At 45.3% G+C, this 13717-nt stretch overlaps 1 protein-coding gene across 9 annotated transcripts in view; it reads right to left on the bottom strand.

The window, feature by feature from the left end:
• Positions 1–9877: 9877 nt before the first annotated feature.
• The window catches only part of FHIT (fragile histidine triad diadenosine triphosphatase), a 560843-nt gene continuing 557003 nt past the window's right edge, over positions 9878–13717 (bottom strand). For all 9 annotated transcript variants that reach the window (XM_067003237.1, XM_048073721.2, XM_067003233.1 and 6 more), the window contains one exon: positions 9878–10216. The gene's annotated coding sequence lies outside the window, so the exon portion shown is untranslated. The remainder of the gene's footprint in view (positions 10217–13717) is intronic.

Below are 13717 nucleotides of genomic sequence, written 5' to 3'. Positions count from 1 at the left end.
TAACAGTTTACACAGCATGGTTTATGCCAAGAGAGGTTTGGGGTTCAGTGCTCCCTTCCCTGCTGGTGACAAGGCTCAGGAGGGGCATGACCAGAGGAGCCCTGAGCATGGGCAGTACCTGGGTTCATGTTATCTGGGACACAAAATGTCAGCAGAGATTCCAGTCAATGCAACCTTTCTGCTTGTGTGCAGCTATGTAAAATTCTTGCATTGTTGTCTGCTCCCTGAGTGTTTTTTTTCTTTTTCTTTTTTTTTTCTTTCTTTCTTTTTTCTTTTTTCTTTTTTTTTTTTTTTGTACATATCTGGCTGGAAATTTATTAAGTGCTTGATCACCCAAGGAGCTGCACAACTCTGCCATCTGCATCACCACGCTGCGAACAGGAGGGACAGGCCACCTGCTTTGAATTTGGAATCTGCCTCTCAGTTTAAGGAGAAGAAACTTCCAGGAAGGAGCTGGAGGCTGAACTGGATGTGAAATGTAGTCTTAGAAAAGAGACAAAGAATGAGATGAATCTAAATGGAACAATGAAGGAAGTCCTGGCAACAAAGGAAGCTGTGTGCAGCACGTCGGGAAAGGAAGGATAAAGCAAGTCCTGCCAAAAAACATGCTTAGGTAGAATTAGGAGAGACTATTTAGATGCACAGCTTCTACATCCACAGAGCAAGAGAGAGACCAAGGAGAGAAGACTGGAGCATAGCACATGGCAGGACTATGTGGGAAGGCACAAAATTATGTGCCCCCCTTCCTCGAAGTGGGAGAAATGCTTGGCTATTCATTGAGGAAGATGAGGAGCATGGGCTGAAGGCAGTGTGGCAAGGGGGCTGAAGACAGAAATGGCGATTAAGACAGACAACTGGAAATGGAGTTCCAGATTTGACAGCCCATGTCAAGATTTTTTGGCTCCTAATTGCCCAATGGCAACTATCAACAGGATGGTTCTTAGGCATTTAGATACTTTGCTGGGTTTGTTAGGCACCTAAATAGTGTGCTTGGATGCCGAACAGCAGTGAACGGGCAATTTCTGTCCTGTAATTTTGAAGGATCTGGCACATAGACCCATAGGTGGATGCTTAACGAGTGTGTCAAATCAGGAGCGAGGCTAAGTGAAGCATGGCAAATGTAGTGCATCTATTGAAGAAGGGATGGTCGAGTGAACAGGGTCCACTACTCAGCACTTGGTGGCATTTTTCTGAAAGACCAATTACAGAGACGTGAAGGCAAATGGGATAAAATGCAACATGATTTACCAACCAAGATTAACCTTAAATCCCTAGCTGATCTTGCAGATAAAGGAAATCCAGCAGTTCTTCTCTTCTGAGATTTCAGTGAAGCCCCTGCCTTTGTGCTCTGAATATTTAATGCTATAAGCCATGCTGGAGAAGACAGGAATTCAACAAATACTTCAAAAATGGGGGAGGAACTGGCTGAAAGGGCCCAGTAATGGTTCAAGGAGAGGGCTGGAGAAGTTTGTCAAGGATGGGGCTGAAGCTCACTTTGATCACTATCTTTTTTAAGGATGCATAAGCAGAGGAACACAGGCATTTGCTGATGGCACCTGATGAGCAGGATGACACCAATGTGGAAGGAGCTTTGGGATATTGTAGGAAAGGCCCTGGAGAATCATGAGTGCACAGGAGATTGAAGCCAGCCATTATGGCCTGGCAGTAGGCACCCCATCCTGCCCCCAGGCCCATGGCAAGAGGGAGCAGACTCAGCTCATCACTCGCAGTGTGATTACCTGTGGCCATGCAGCGTGGTGCTGGTCTTCATCGTGCCCCACTCCAGTCCTGTGCTGGAGCCAACCTGAGCTGCACACTGGATGCCATTAGGTGTATAAAGCTATAACTGAGTATGTATAATCAAGCAACTCAGAGACTATCTATTAGCAGATGATCAGTGCATGTGAAGGGTACACGTGCTCCAGGGCCTCCTAGGGAAATGCCGTATTTCAGCATGTAGGAAGGTGCATATGGAAGACTAAACAGGCTGATGGGAACATCACAGCTGGGAAAAAAAAATTGCCACTTGGCCCTGAAAGGTCCCTGGGGAAAAGCAGTGATGGTGGTGGCACCACGCCTGGCCCAGCACCCCGTTGTTCTCAGATCTGTGGAAATCTGTGCTAGTCGGAGTTCTGGGCGTTCTTGCTACGCTTCTCCTTTGTGGCACCCATCTCTCCACATGTCTCCACATGTCTGATGAATCCCCCCCCCCCCCCCCCCCTTCTTTAGCACAAGGAGTACTACTAATTCTTTAGACTGTGTTATTTTCTACTATATCTCCATTTCCCCACTATCCATCTTAAGAGCGCCAATGATTGCTATCACCATTGCTCTGCTGTGTCTGTATAATTAGAGCAGTTGGCTCGAGTAATTACTTTTTGCTTCCTTCAGTTCATTCCTCTGCTTTGCACTAGTTGGGGCTTTCCTTCATTTCAGTCTCTTTGGAGGAAGATTTCAAAGCAGGGTGTGTGGCTTTTAACTCCCTACCGCCCATTGAATCGGAGGCCACCGACTGCTAAACCCTCTAAAACCTTGGAGTTTGCTAAAAATGCCAGAGCAGCCGACTCTCTCTCATACTCCCTTTCTTATCCGTACAAGTGGAACTCCATAAATGATATTCCTGTGAGTGAATTGCATGCTTGTGAACGTTGTTCAGCTGGTTCCCCCCACGGGCTGCCAAACACCCCACAGTGCCAGTGCTCAGCACCCTCTGCACCTGCTCCTGGCCCCCACAGGGAAGGGACCCTGCCAGCCCCTCACTCTCTGCTGACATGACCCCCCTGTAGGGAACTGGTGGCTGTCAGGGGCACATGCCACCCCTCCTCACGCCCCCACTGCCACAGCAAGGAATGGAAAACTCCCAGTGGCTGAGTCGTGCAAAGATGTGAGGAAACCCATGATGGAGACCTGGGAAGCCCCTGCTCTTTGCCACTGTGTCAGAGCTCGTCTTGAAGGATTTCCTTTCACACCTAAGTATCTGTTTAATTACAGCTATTGCAACGACAGTTAATAGCTGATGAACATGCCAGCATATTTTAATTGAATATATTGAGCACACTGAACAAAACCACAGCTCTTGACCTTTCCCGTAAGTGAAATGTTAGGACAACCTTTTCTGCATCGAGAGTCCAGGGAAAGCGTGGAAGGGACCACCCATTACTGCTAACGGGAGTCACCCACGTAAATCCCTCTCATGATAGCGCTGTAATGGGCTGCTTAGCATCCAATTATTTTCATTTCATACAGTTGCTCATGTTGGAGGGGAAAAAAGGGGGAGCAATGATCTGGCCAAAACACGATGCTCCAGGCTGCACTTTCTCCTCTGGCCCCTCCAACTGCAGTCATCCCACACTTGCACTTTGTTACTGCTGTGAAGGGCTGGGATGATTTAATGCTCGTGGCTACAGTTTGTCATTGCAATGGGACAGATCTGTGAACCAGCCACCCTCTCCTGCCCTCCAGGATCACAATGGGACAGAGCCAGATTTATTCTGGATGCCGGGAACTGCTGGCCCTTTGCCTGCATGGGCGCAGGTGCTGCAGGGATGTGTACCACCCTCCAACCCCCAAGAAGAAAAGGTTCTTAAGCTCCTGCTTAAGTCTTTATCGATTTCTAAGGAACAAGAGCTTGTGATTAAAGTTTGCTTGTGCTTAGGCACTTTTCTGAATTGGCGTTTGGGTCCTTACCACAGCAAAAACTCTCATTGATTTGTGCTGGAGCACGGGCTGGCTAAGCCCTCAGGGAATGGCGATGTATTTACAGCATGGTGCTCTTCAGACACATGACTATTTCAGAGCAATTTTGTAACATTAAAACAGCATTACTGGTGTGTCTTTAACTGGCCATAAATAGAAACCTTGACTCGTCTATCATGGTTTGATATTCCAAGCTAGGCAGGAACATTCAGTCCTGGCTCACAATCCGTTTTATCACCAAAAAGAAATTTTGTAGGTTAGATAAGTCAAGAGCTTACTCTTGCAAAACTTCAGCCCATGTCTGTGAGCTGCGGTGAATATTCAAGTGCAGAAGGGAAAGGGAAGGCTCTTCTAAAGGCTCATTAGAAATGGCAAAAAGATACAAAAAGCAAAAAGACCACCACCATTTTGCACTTGTAAAAAAAAATCCCTAGTAGATTCATATTTTTAATCTTCAGTACAAAAGCTCCATAACTACAGCAAGGCATTAGTTTCTGATGACTACCTTTTTTTTTTTTTTTCTTTTTTTTTTTTTTTCTATAGCCTCTGGCATTGAAGCTCTCAGTGAAAAGACACTTTAGAGCTAGTTCAGGCAGTTCATTTTCTGTCAATCAACTCTCAGGCTGGAAGTATAAAGGCAGTAACATGACAAGATTTCTATTTTAATATCTTTACTCTTGATAAGATAATCCTAGAGGAACGGCAGTGATCAAATATTTACAGGCAGTGCTCACTGGCACAGTCTATTGTAAAATTAAATACACAAAATTATGTGGGGATAATGTTAATGTTGTGATATGAGGACAAAAGGCAGTATGCCTGAAATGAAGGTTGACTCTTCTTAATAAATCCTCCTCTGCGGTGGGGACAGGCATTGCTGAAGCAGAGAACGGAGGAACAGTTTCCATTTCACATTTTGTGACCTTTCTCTGCTTTTCAATGGCTTGTTTGTTATTTAAACATATTATGTGCTTACTTAAGAAGCTTGATTTTCAAGTACGCATTTGTGTGCGTATGTGTATCCTGTATCTCACCAAGACGCACAGCATGACTACTAACAGAAGGCAAGCACAGCTCTGCACTGACGTGGACCCAGGGGCCCTGTCCTTGCCCAGGCTCTCCTTGCAGGGTGCTGGCAGCAGGCCCTGCGTTGAGGCCCCCTGCCACCACTTTTTAGCCCCATTTTGCTGAGACTTAGCCAGAGCTGAAGGAAAATGAAGCACTGATTTAGGCTGAAAGGCCAGCACTAGCTAATATGGGAAATTACTCTAGCAATCATCACTCTTTTCCTGTCACTATGGTGACAAAGAAATGACAAAAGCCTGAGCAGAAATGGACAGGGTGACACAAGTGAGGAGGGACAGAGCTGAGAGCTGTGGCTGTGTCAGGGCAGAGTTGGGGGGGGGTCAGGCAGTGCCCCAAAATGGTGCTGGAGCCACCCAGCTCCCACTCACTGACAGATGCAGTCATGTCCTGTGTGTGTGCGCACAGGGCCTTGCACTACTGCTAGGCCCATGTTACAATGAGTGGCACAGACAGTGCAGCCACCACAGGCCTAAAATGGCTGACAGACAGGGACAGCCAGCCTGGCCTTCCCACATTTCGTCTCTGAGTATCATCAGAGTTCCCAGTGAGGCAGTCAGCTCTGCCCAGCCAAAGTAGCATTAACTTGGGGCTGAGAAATGCAGGATGGCAAGGAGTGGGGTGGGGTATGTGCTGGTGGGACACGGCTGAGGAGCAGCCGCAGGCAGGGAGGTGACTGCTTGGCTTTGCCCTTCCAGGACCTGCCTTCTTCCTGTGAGCAGTAATGTTCACCAACCCCCAGGTGCCCAAAGGGCAGTTTTTGGGGCTGCTCAGGGTGATATTTTGGAGAAACTCTAAACAGGAGGCTGGGTAGCAGCAGCAAAAACTGCAGGTCCCAGGACACCTCGCCTAGGAGCCCTGGCTTGTGAATGTGCCAGCAGGCCGGTGTGTGTCCTGCAGTGAGGCTCCCAACCTGGGAGGCCACAAAAGCTGCAGCAGGTCAAACAGCAGTCGACAACTTTGCCACTTTAAGTGGGATTTTTATTTTTACCTTATCTTCCTGGAGTCATCTAATAACTGGGATGGGGAAGAATGGGCAGGGAAGCAGAAGCGGGTGCTGGAGAGAACAGTGGGGGAAACGTTCATCCTGAAATGCAAAGGCAGAAAGCTCTCTGCCCCCCCCTCCCCTCCCCAATAATATTTTTCCCCCCAAGAAGAAAAATTGCATTTTCCAGCCAGTTCTATTCATGAGTGATTGTACAGAGCTCTGCTAATGGGCTATGCCAAGCTGTGGTCACCCTACAGAGCTATTGGCAGGAGAGGTGGCAAGTTGGAGAGGACTACAAGGGAACTCTGCATGATATTTTTTGATGAGCTGATTATTCAGAAATTTCACAAGAGCTGAAATACATCACTCTGTTCTGAAACCCACAGCCCTGCCAACACACAGGACAGCTTACATGAGCAGCAGCATTTTCTCCTTCACAGCACTGCTGGCCTGTACGTTCAGAACCAGATGCAGGAATCGGACAAGGCTTTTCAGCAGCCATCGACTGCAGTGACAGCTAAAGATGGGGAGTGGATAGGAGGACACAGAGAGCTGATATAGAAATGAATTAGGTACTTTCATGGCTGTCACTGCGTGTGTATTTGGGCTTAAAAGTTTTTCTTTAGCTTCATGGCTAGTGGCGCACTATGGTTCTTATTGCTTCACAGATGCTGTGAGATCACCCCCCAGATCCTACATGCATTCAGGTGTTTTTATTTCAGGGGGTGCTCAGTCCCCAGGCACCTTTCAGGGTGCTGTCACAAGCCAGTAGCTGACCTCATCGTCCCCCATCCCAGCCAGAAGCCTCCATCTCGGGCATTGTCATGGGTCTGCAGCCAACTCAGGCTCATGCACAGACCAAACTCTTTTCTTTTTCTTTTTTTTTTTTTTTTTTCTCACCTTTTACAACATTAATTGATTGTTCCTATTTGAGCACAGGATCAAATAAGAGCCTGGCACTTGTGGGAGGGATGTGTGTGTTTCAGAGGGAGTTACAAGCAGCGTGACACTGATTTCTGAAGTACTATACAAAAACTTCAAGAAGCTGACATGGCACACCCCCAGCCCTTTGGTCCATCAACCTGTGAGTGCTTTTGAGCCATCTGGGGTGGCACTGACTCCTGTGGAGGACCAGGGGTGCTGGGAAGGATGCTGATGCATCTGGAGGGAAAATGATGCTGAATTACTGAAAGGTAATTAAAAATATATGCTCCTGCTGTACTCACAGCCTTAATTGACAGCACTGTAGAATAATACCTGACTCCCTTAGTGCAAGCAGGACACTTAGCCACCTAAGTTGCTTTTCTGCACAAAGACCCATAACTGTGGTCTAGATGAGCATTCTTGGAAAACCAAGAACGGATTTGCAGAAGCCAGGTGCCTGCAGCCTTGCACAGAACAACATAGGCCCAGGCTGCCGCTGTGCCAAAGCCTTCAGAGCTGATTCCTAATGTTTTTGCCCAGCCCCAAAAGTGTACGTGTGTGAGCAGATGGCTGCCAGGTGGCTTCCAAATCGGACTGTTAGCCAGGGCTGCCTGTTGTGGCAGCAGCTGGGTCCACGGGCTGATAGTGTCCCCATTGGATCAGTGCTCTCAGGGTCGGCCATTCTCCTGCCCGCAGGACTAACTGTGCCCGAGACAGCTCTCCTGCAATTTCTGTTTTAAAGCAAACAGGAATAAGAGGGCAGCTGGAGCCACATCCTACTCCCAGCCTGTTCTACAAAAGTCAATAAAGAGCAACGTGCCTGAAACACAGCTGTTTTGCTAATGAAAATAGAGGCACGCAGGCACAGTCACCGCATTCCCTTGGAGGAACTGCTCACTTCAAGTAAGTGAACTTCTAGTAATGGAAAGTCTGGGAAACTTGCTTGTGTATAAGGACAAGGATCGTAGTCCCAATCAACATAACAGAAAGCACAGTTATCTCTACCCCATATTAAGAAGCCATGCCACTGGGATCACTCTACTTGTACCACGTTCACCTGAGCCACTGCCATGTTTTCTCCTTTCGGTGGAGGAGCTCAGTGTCTTGCACCATCCCCCAGTGCAAAAAGGCAAGCCCTGGGCACACTGCGTGCTGGAGATGACCCAGGTCCTGCTACAAGGGCAAGAAATTGAGGTTGGGAAAAAAAAAAAAAAAAAAAGGGTTTCTTACGAAGACCAGCAATGCCTTCAGTGAAGTAGTGAAGTGCATCCTTGCACTTCCAGTAACTGTATCTTTGCATAGAATGCCCTGTCTGAAGGAAATTAAGTCTATAGGAAGGATACGAATGATCCAGACACCATCCTCAAGGCTCAGGTCTTAAAAAAGTACAGGGGTGTTACTCCACATACTGCTGCAGGATGTCATGTACTTCATGATCTACCTTTTCTAAGCTCTTCTTATCTCCCACTGCAATCCTTTCTCATGTCCCTCATCTATTGCAAATTCCCTTTTTAAGCTGGAGCGCAGCACATAAATATTTTCATGCTGCATAAATAGGTTGTTTTGTGTATAATGCCACAGGAGGCTTTTTTTTTGAAAAAAGGACCTTTAGTGCTGTGATAACGGCCGCCTCATTTACACAAATGAAATGTTCCATACAGCTCAGCACTCGTCTGCTTAGCAGCCCCCATGCAAAATGGTTGGCACATCGCCTGCTCATCATGAGCTGCAGCATTAATATAGAATATTCCATACTTAACAGGAAGCCATTGAGGTTTGGAAATACCTTGCAAATGTAGCGGATGCTCAGGTTTTCCATTTAGCACTTCCCCACTAGCACAACCTTTGTCTTCTTTCTACGTGAAATCACAGCTACTTTAAATAATAAAGGGTAAAAGGGCAACTGTTCATGTTGGCCCATTTGCCAGCATCTTTGCCTGGCCTGTCTGTTCACCTTTTCTTCTCTGTCACTTCTTACCCTTTTACCTTCATTTCCTGTTTATTCAGACCTTGTTCAGGGTCCAAAAAGTGCAGACACCATCAAAATGGCCTTTTCATTTACTCTGCTTGGAAAAAGGAATTGCATTACAATAGCTACAATTTTTCAAAGGGCTAATGGATTATATAGGTTGCCATGTTGCGTCATGGCAAATCTTTGAAAACAAACCAGCTTTTCAGTAGCAATATTTTAACGCTAACACAGTAAAATCTGGAATCAAAGATCAATGATCTTACTCTAGTGTTTCTGTTTGCATTTGACCAGCAGAAAGACTTCAAACCAATAGAGTGAATTCCTCTGCAGTGTATAGGAAAAATTATGCTATATATCATTTTGTCTATCGTGCGTTGTCATAATTCTCAAGTCAGGGTATGACCCTGCAGGACAGACTGTTTTGAAACATTTTTATATGTTCTGTACAGTGAGCACGTGGCACTGCCAGGCATGCAAAGCACTGCCTGAATCTGGGTTGGACCTGACCCCAAAGTCCTCCAGTGCTCAGGTAAGCCCTGCAGCCCATGCCCCCCCCTCTGCACAGCTCTTATTGAAGGACTTTGCGCACGTGATTTTCCATCCCAGTTCAGGGGATACAGAAAACCTCATCTGTAGCTTTCCCATAATTCAAGAGCAAGATTATTGGTGCTCTTTTCATGCATATCTTGCAGACTCATTTCTTCTCCCTTCCATCTGTTGTTTGACGTCTTTTTTTATTATATGTTAGCAATCAACAGCTAACCCATGGTGGGTTCCTTCTTTTGCGGGGCTCTGAGCACAGCATTCCTTGCTGAGGGAGCATTCCACATGGGTGGCTCCCACTCACATTGTCTATTGCTGCAAGCAGGACTTTCATACCGGTCTAACCCTAATGCGACGACTATGGCATGAGCAGCTTTACATATTCGTTGATCTGCAGAAGTGTTTTCTATTACCTTAAGGTCCAGAAACTTTCTGACAATGCCTTAGAAGCAATGGAGAAAGGAGAGATCTTAAGAAGCTGTACATATTTCTTGTTTTACTATCTTATCTGGCAAAAGGGTAGATCTCCAAGTTTATCTTGTCTAGTCTATAACAAAGACTTTTTTTTTTTATGAAATGTCACGTTGCTAAAAGATCTAATTTTTCTTTGATATGATAGCCCACACGCAATAACTGAATCTCAAAAAGCACAACATAGAGTAAACGCTTTGTAATGTATCTAAATGCAGCAGCTACCCAGTTTTGCTAGCACTTTATTTCAATTTAGACCAAGGGACAATTTTAAATGATTTGTTCCCAAGTATACAATTCAGAAAAATATGAGTTACTACTCAGAGCAGTATTTTGAATCAGTGCTGTTAGTTGTCTTAGCTGAAAATTCAACCTTGACGATATCCAAAGGTCCAATAAAATTTTTCATAGAAGAATCCCCTATTTGTAGAACATAATAAAATTGTTCAGCTGCAGCTCCAGGGCCAGTGAGAACAAGAGAACGAGGTCTTTCCGGGGAGTTTCTTATGTCACAGGATGTTTTTCAAACACTTTGTTACCTGAGAAATATCAAACATAACAGTTAAACATAATAGTATCTTTGATCTGTATTAGTAAGACAAAATGTAAGGCTGTTTATTGCTAACAGGTTATGTGCTCATTAGTGTGTTCCATCAGGAAACACTGACAGTGATAGGCAAAAGGAAACATTCAGTGTTAAATCCACACACAGCACATTTCATCTTCTATTATAGCCTGTGGTATAGGAAAAGGAAAAAAATGTTGCACACAACTACTTTAAAAACACATACCAGAGCAAGAAAGGGAAGCATTTGTTTGATTTATTATATACTTTTTTTTTTCAATAAAGTTCACTTCCAAATAATACTAATGTCTTTCATATTGTGCTTTTCATTCCTAACTCACAAAGCACCCACCAAAGGAGGTCAGGATCATTTTACAAAAAACAACCATGAAGTGAAGCCACCTCTCTGTTGTCACCGAGTAAGGCAGCACAGTCCCCAGCTCTGTTGACCGCTAGTCATAGGAACAAAGGATTAGAAAGGGCATTTTGTGTCATCAAATACAGCTTCTTACTCTTCAAATCAATTTTGCTATAATAATGTCATGCAAGAGTCTTTGGGGTGCCTGATCTCTCATATAAACTCCAACAAATGCTCTTTCAAAGTCATCATCTCTTGTATGTCTTCACCCATCCTGACCCTATTGCGGGACTCTACCCAAGGCCAAGGCATTACACGTCAGGAATTTGGGACCATTGCTCTGAAAACATGACCTATCTCAGACACTGGAGAATGAGTTGGGAATCTCTTCCCACGTCTGTCTGCACCAATTTCATACATTTCTTGGTGTTCCTTCCTAGTAAAGGAGCTTTACTAGGTGCCATGACAGACCTGGAGAGCATTCTTGAGGCAGAGTAATAGATATATTGAGAGCCTGACAACTGCAGCTGACTACAGCTGTAAAAGCCACATCCTAATTCCCTGCACAAACTCATGGCACAGTTGTTACTGCGGCATTAACTGGAGGCTTCCAGCAGCCCCAGAAGCTAACACAAATCAGGCATTTGGGTTTACCCATCCGCACGCCTGTCCTTTCATGTACAGGCTGATATCCTGGCTAATAACGGAGCCTCAAATACACTCAGTCCACCGTATTTCAAATGTCCATCACACCTCTCCTTTTTCAAATAACTACTTAACAGAGGAGTTATTAATGCCTTTCCACCTACACAGCCTAGATGCTGAAACTCACACAAAGGGAGCTCTTAAGCTTCAAGGTCACGTTCGAGTTGCTGGTATGAGTGTCTCTCTGGGCAGTTCTATTATGCAGCAGCTACAGTAATAGGATAACACGATACAAACCTCCGCTAATAATTCAACATGTAGTGGGCTTTTTGCTTGGTACCTTCAGTTTTGTACCTTCACTTCAGACCACGCTTAGAGCTGGCTTCACTACTCAGCAAATTATTTCAGCTTATTAAACACAAAGCTGTTACCCAACTGTTAGACGGGGGCGCAGCCCTCGAACTTGTTTACCGGGGCTGCGTGCAAGGCTTGGATCCTTGCTGCTGTTGTGGCTGCAACTCCCCAGCCGCCCACTTCTTTGTTTGATTGTCTTTTCTCACTGAAACATATGTTTCCCCGTTCGATGGCATTTTGAGCAACAGTTTCCATTGTATGCCCCTCTTGACAGACAGCTTGATGGCAGCCTGTAAATTACTTGGCACGTGTTTTATGAATCTGTTTGAAGGAGGGTCTGGCTGCTTAGTGAATGCATCTTTTCACAGCTTTGGGGGCAAGGGATTAGCACCATTTGAGCACAGGTTTAGACATGAAAGTCCTTGACCACAGTTCATATCCTTATTTGAAGCTCAGCACTATCCTGTACCTTGAGTCTTTTATTTGAGGTCCTGCAATACAGTGCCCATCAGTAGTGCTTGGCGTTCCCCATTTTCCTCACAGACAATGTGATGCATACAAAGTTTACGACGAATCAAGACAGGATCGTACTGAAAATACTTGGTATTTGACAGACAGCTCAAGTAAGCATTCAGGCTTCTGGATGTGCAAGTTAAGAGAACATCCGTCCCTGTTTCAGCTTCCATTGCTAACAGTAACACATTTGCTGCTTTGCTTTTATGCGGCACAATCTTGTCTGTCTCTGGCCGTGACATTTCTACTGTAGCTATAATTACAGGATCCAAGCAGTGCAGTATGGAATTCATGTACCCTTTACAGCTGAATTAAATGGCCACCTATGGGGAAATGGAAGTCCGGAGAATGAGATACATAACTTTTAGCACAGTAGCACTTAAAACCTCAAAATAGAGCCCTGAAACAGCTGTGAGAGTGACATTATGTTTATGCCGGCCTCCTGCAAGAGGAAGACATTTCACTGATAGCCACAGCTAATTGTATTGCATCTTTGTTTTCATAAGAATAATGCTACACTTCAACCAGAAGAATAATCAGCCTCGATGCTGAGGATGCTGTGCATTAACACACCACATTTACCTGGGGAAATCCTTTTGCTCTAAGCCATCTAGGGTGGGCATTACTGTGAAGACACAGTCACTGTGCTTCTCCTGGCTGGTTACATCTTCCCTTGAAGAGAATTTAACTGCTGTGAATAAACCTCCCTACTGCAGAGGTGGTGGCTCTGGACGTTTTACACTTCAAAAATACCAGCAAGGGCCAGATTATGTTTGTCTGTGGAATTTCTGTTGATATTAACTTTCCTTCCATTCCATTGAAATGACAAAAAGATTACTTTATATGTACTCACTGCAGGAAAAAAAAAAAGAATTTTGGGTGAAAAAGCATAGACCCTATGATCCAATTCATCTTCTCTTTGCTGTTTCCAACTACTTAAAGCATAATGTCGCACTGAAACACACATTTGGAGTTCAGCATTCTCTTCTGACAGATTGTTATGATGTTTGCCAAGGTGACCTTCATAAAACATGTTTCTTTTGAAGCTTATATTTCACTCTCAGGTCATAATAGTTTCACACAGACAAGCAAACCATCAGCTCCTGCTCTCTAATTAATGGTTCTTGGAGGCTGCTGAGTAGGGGATATAATTAATAGCACTTAAGTCTGGAGTGCAGAGAAATCTATGGCTGATTACTAGGGTATGTATTTACTTCAGGATTATATGCAAACAGCTCCTAAATGCAGGCATGAACAGCTCTCAACGATGCTCTTGGGGAAGTCCCCAGGAGCAGGCACCCCCTCAAGCCTTACTCCAGCGTAAGCATTCAGAAACCTGCCCTGTGTGTGAAGCAAGGCTCACACGGCTGGTGGGTCCCTGCCGGTGGTACCCATCTCCACTGCTTCCATTCCCTACAGCAGAGCTCACAGTACGTTGTATTTCCTACAGTTGCACGGTGAATTTTCTTGCCAAGGGCTGCCTACAGTGGAGAAATATCTTGTAGAAAATAGCTCTGGCCATGCCTGTGTTCTTGCTGTAGCAACCACCCAGGAGACGACCTGTACCTTGTCCCACACAGCCCAGGTACAGCATCTTCTGAGGGT

This window comes from Anser cygnoides, chromosome 10 (genome assembly GCF_040182565.1).
Source record: "Anser cygnoides isolate HZ-2024a breed goose chromosome 10, Taihu_goose_T2T_genome, whole genome shotgun sequence".
Taxonomy (NCBI): Eukaryota; Metazoa; Chordata; class Aves; order Anseriformes; family Anatidae; genus Anser; species Anser cygnoides.
The sequence above is the reverse complement of the archived record's forward strand: the minus strand, read 5'-3'. Positions and strand labels throughout refer to the sequence as shown.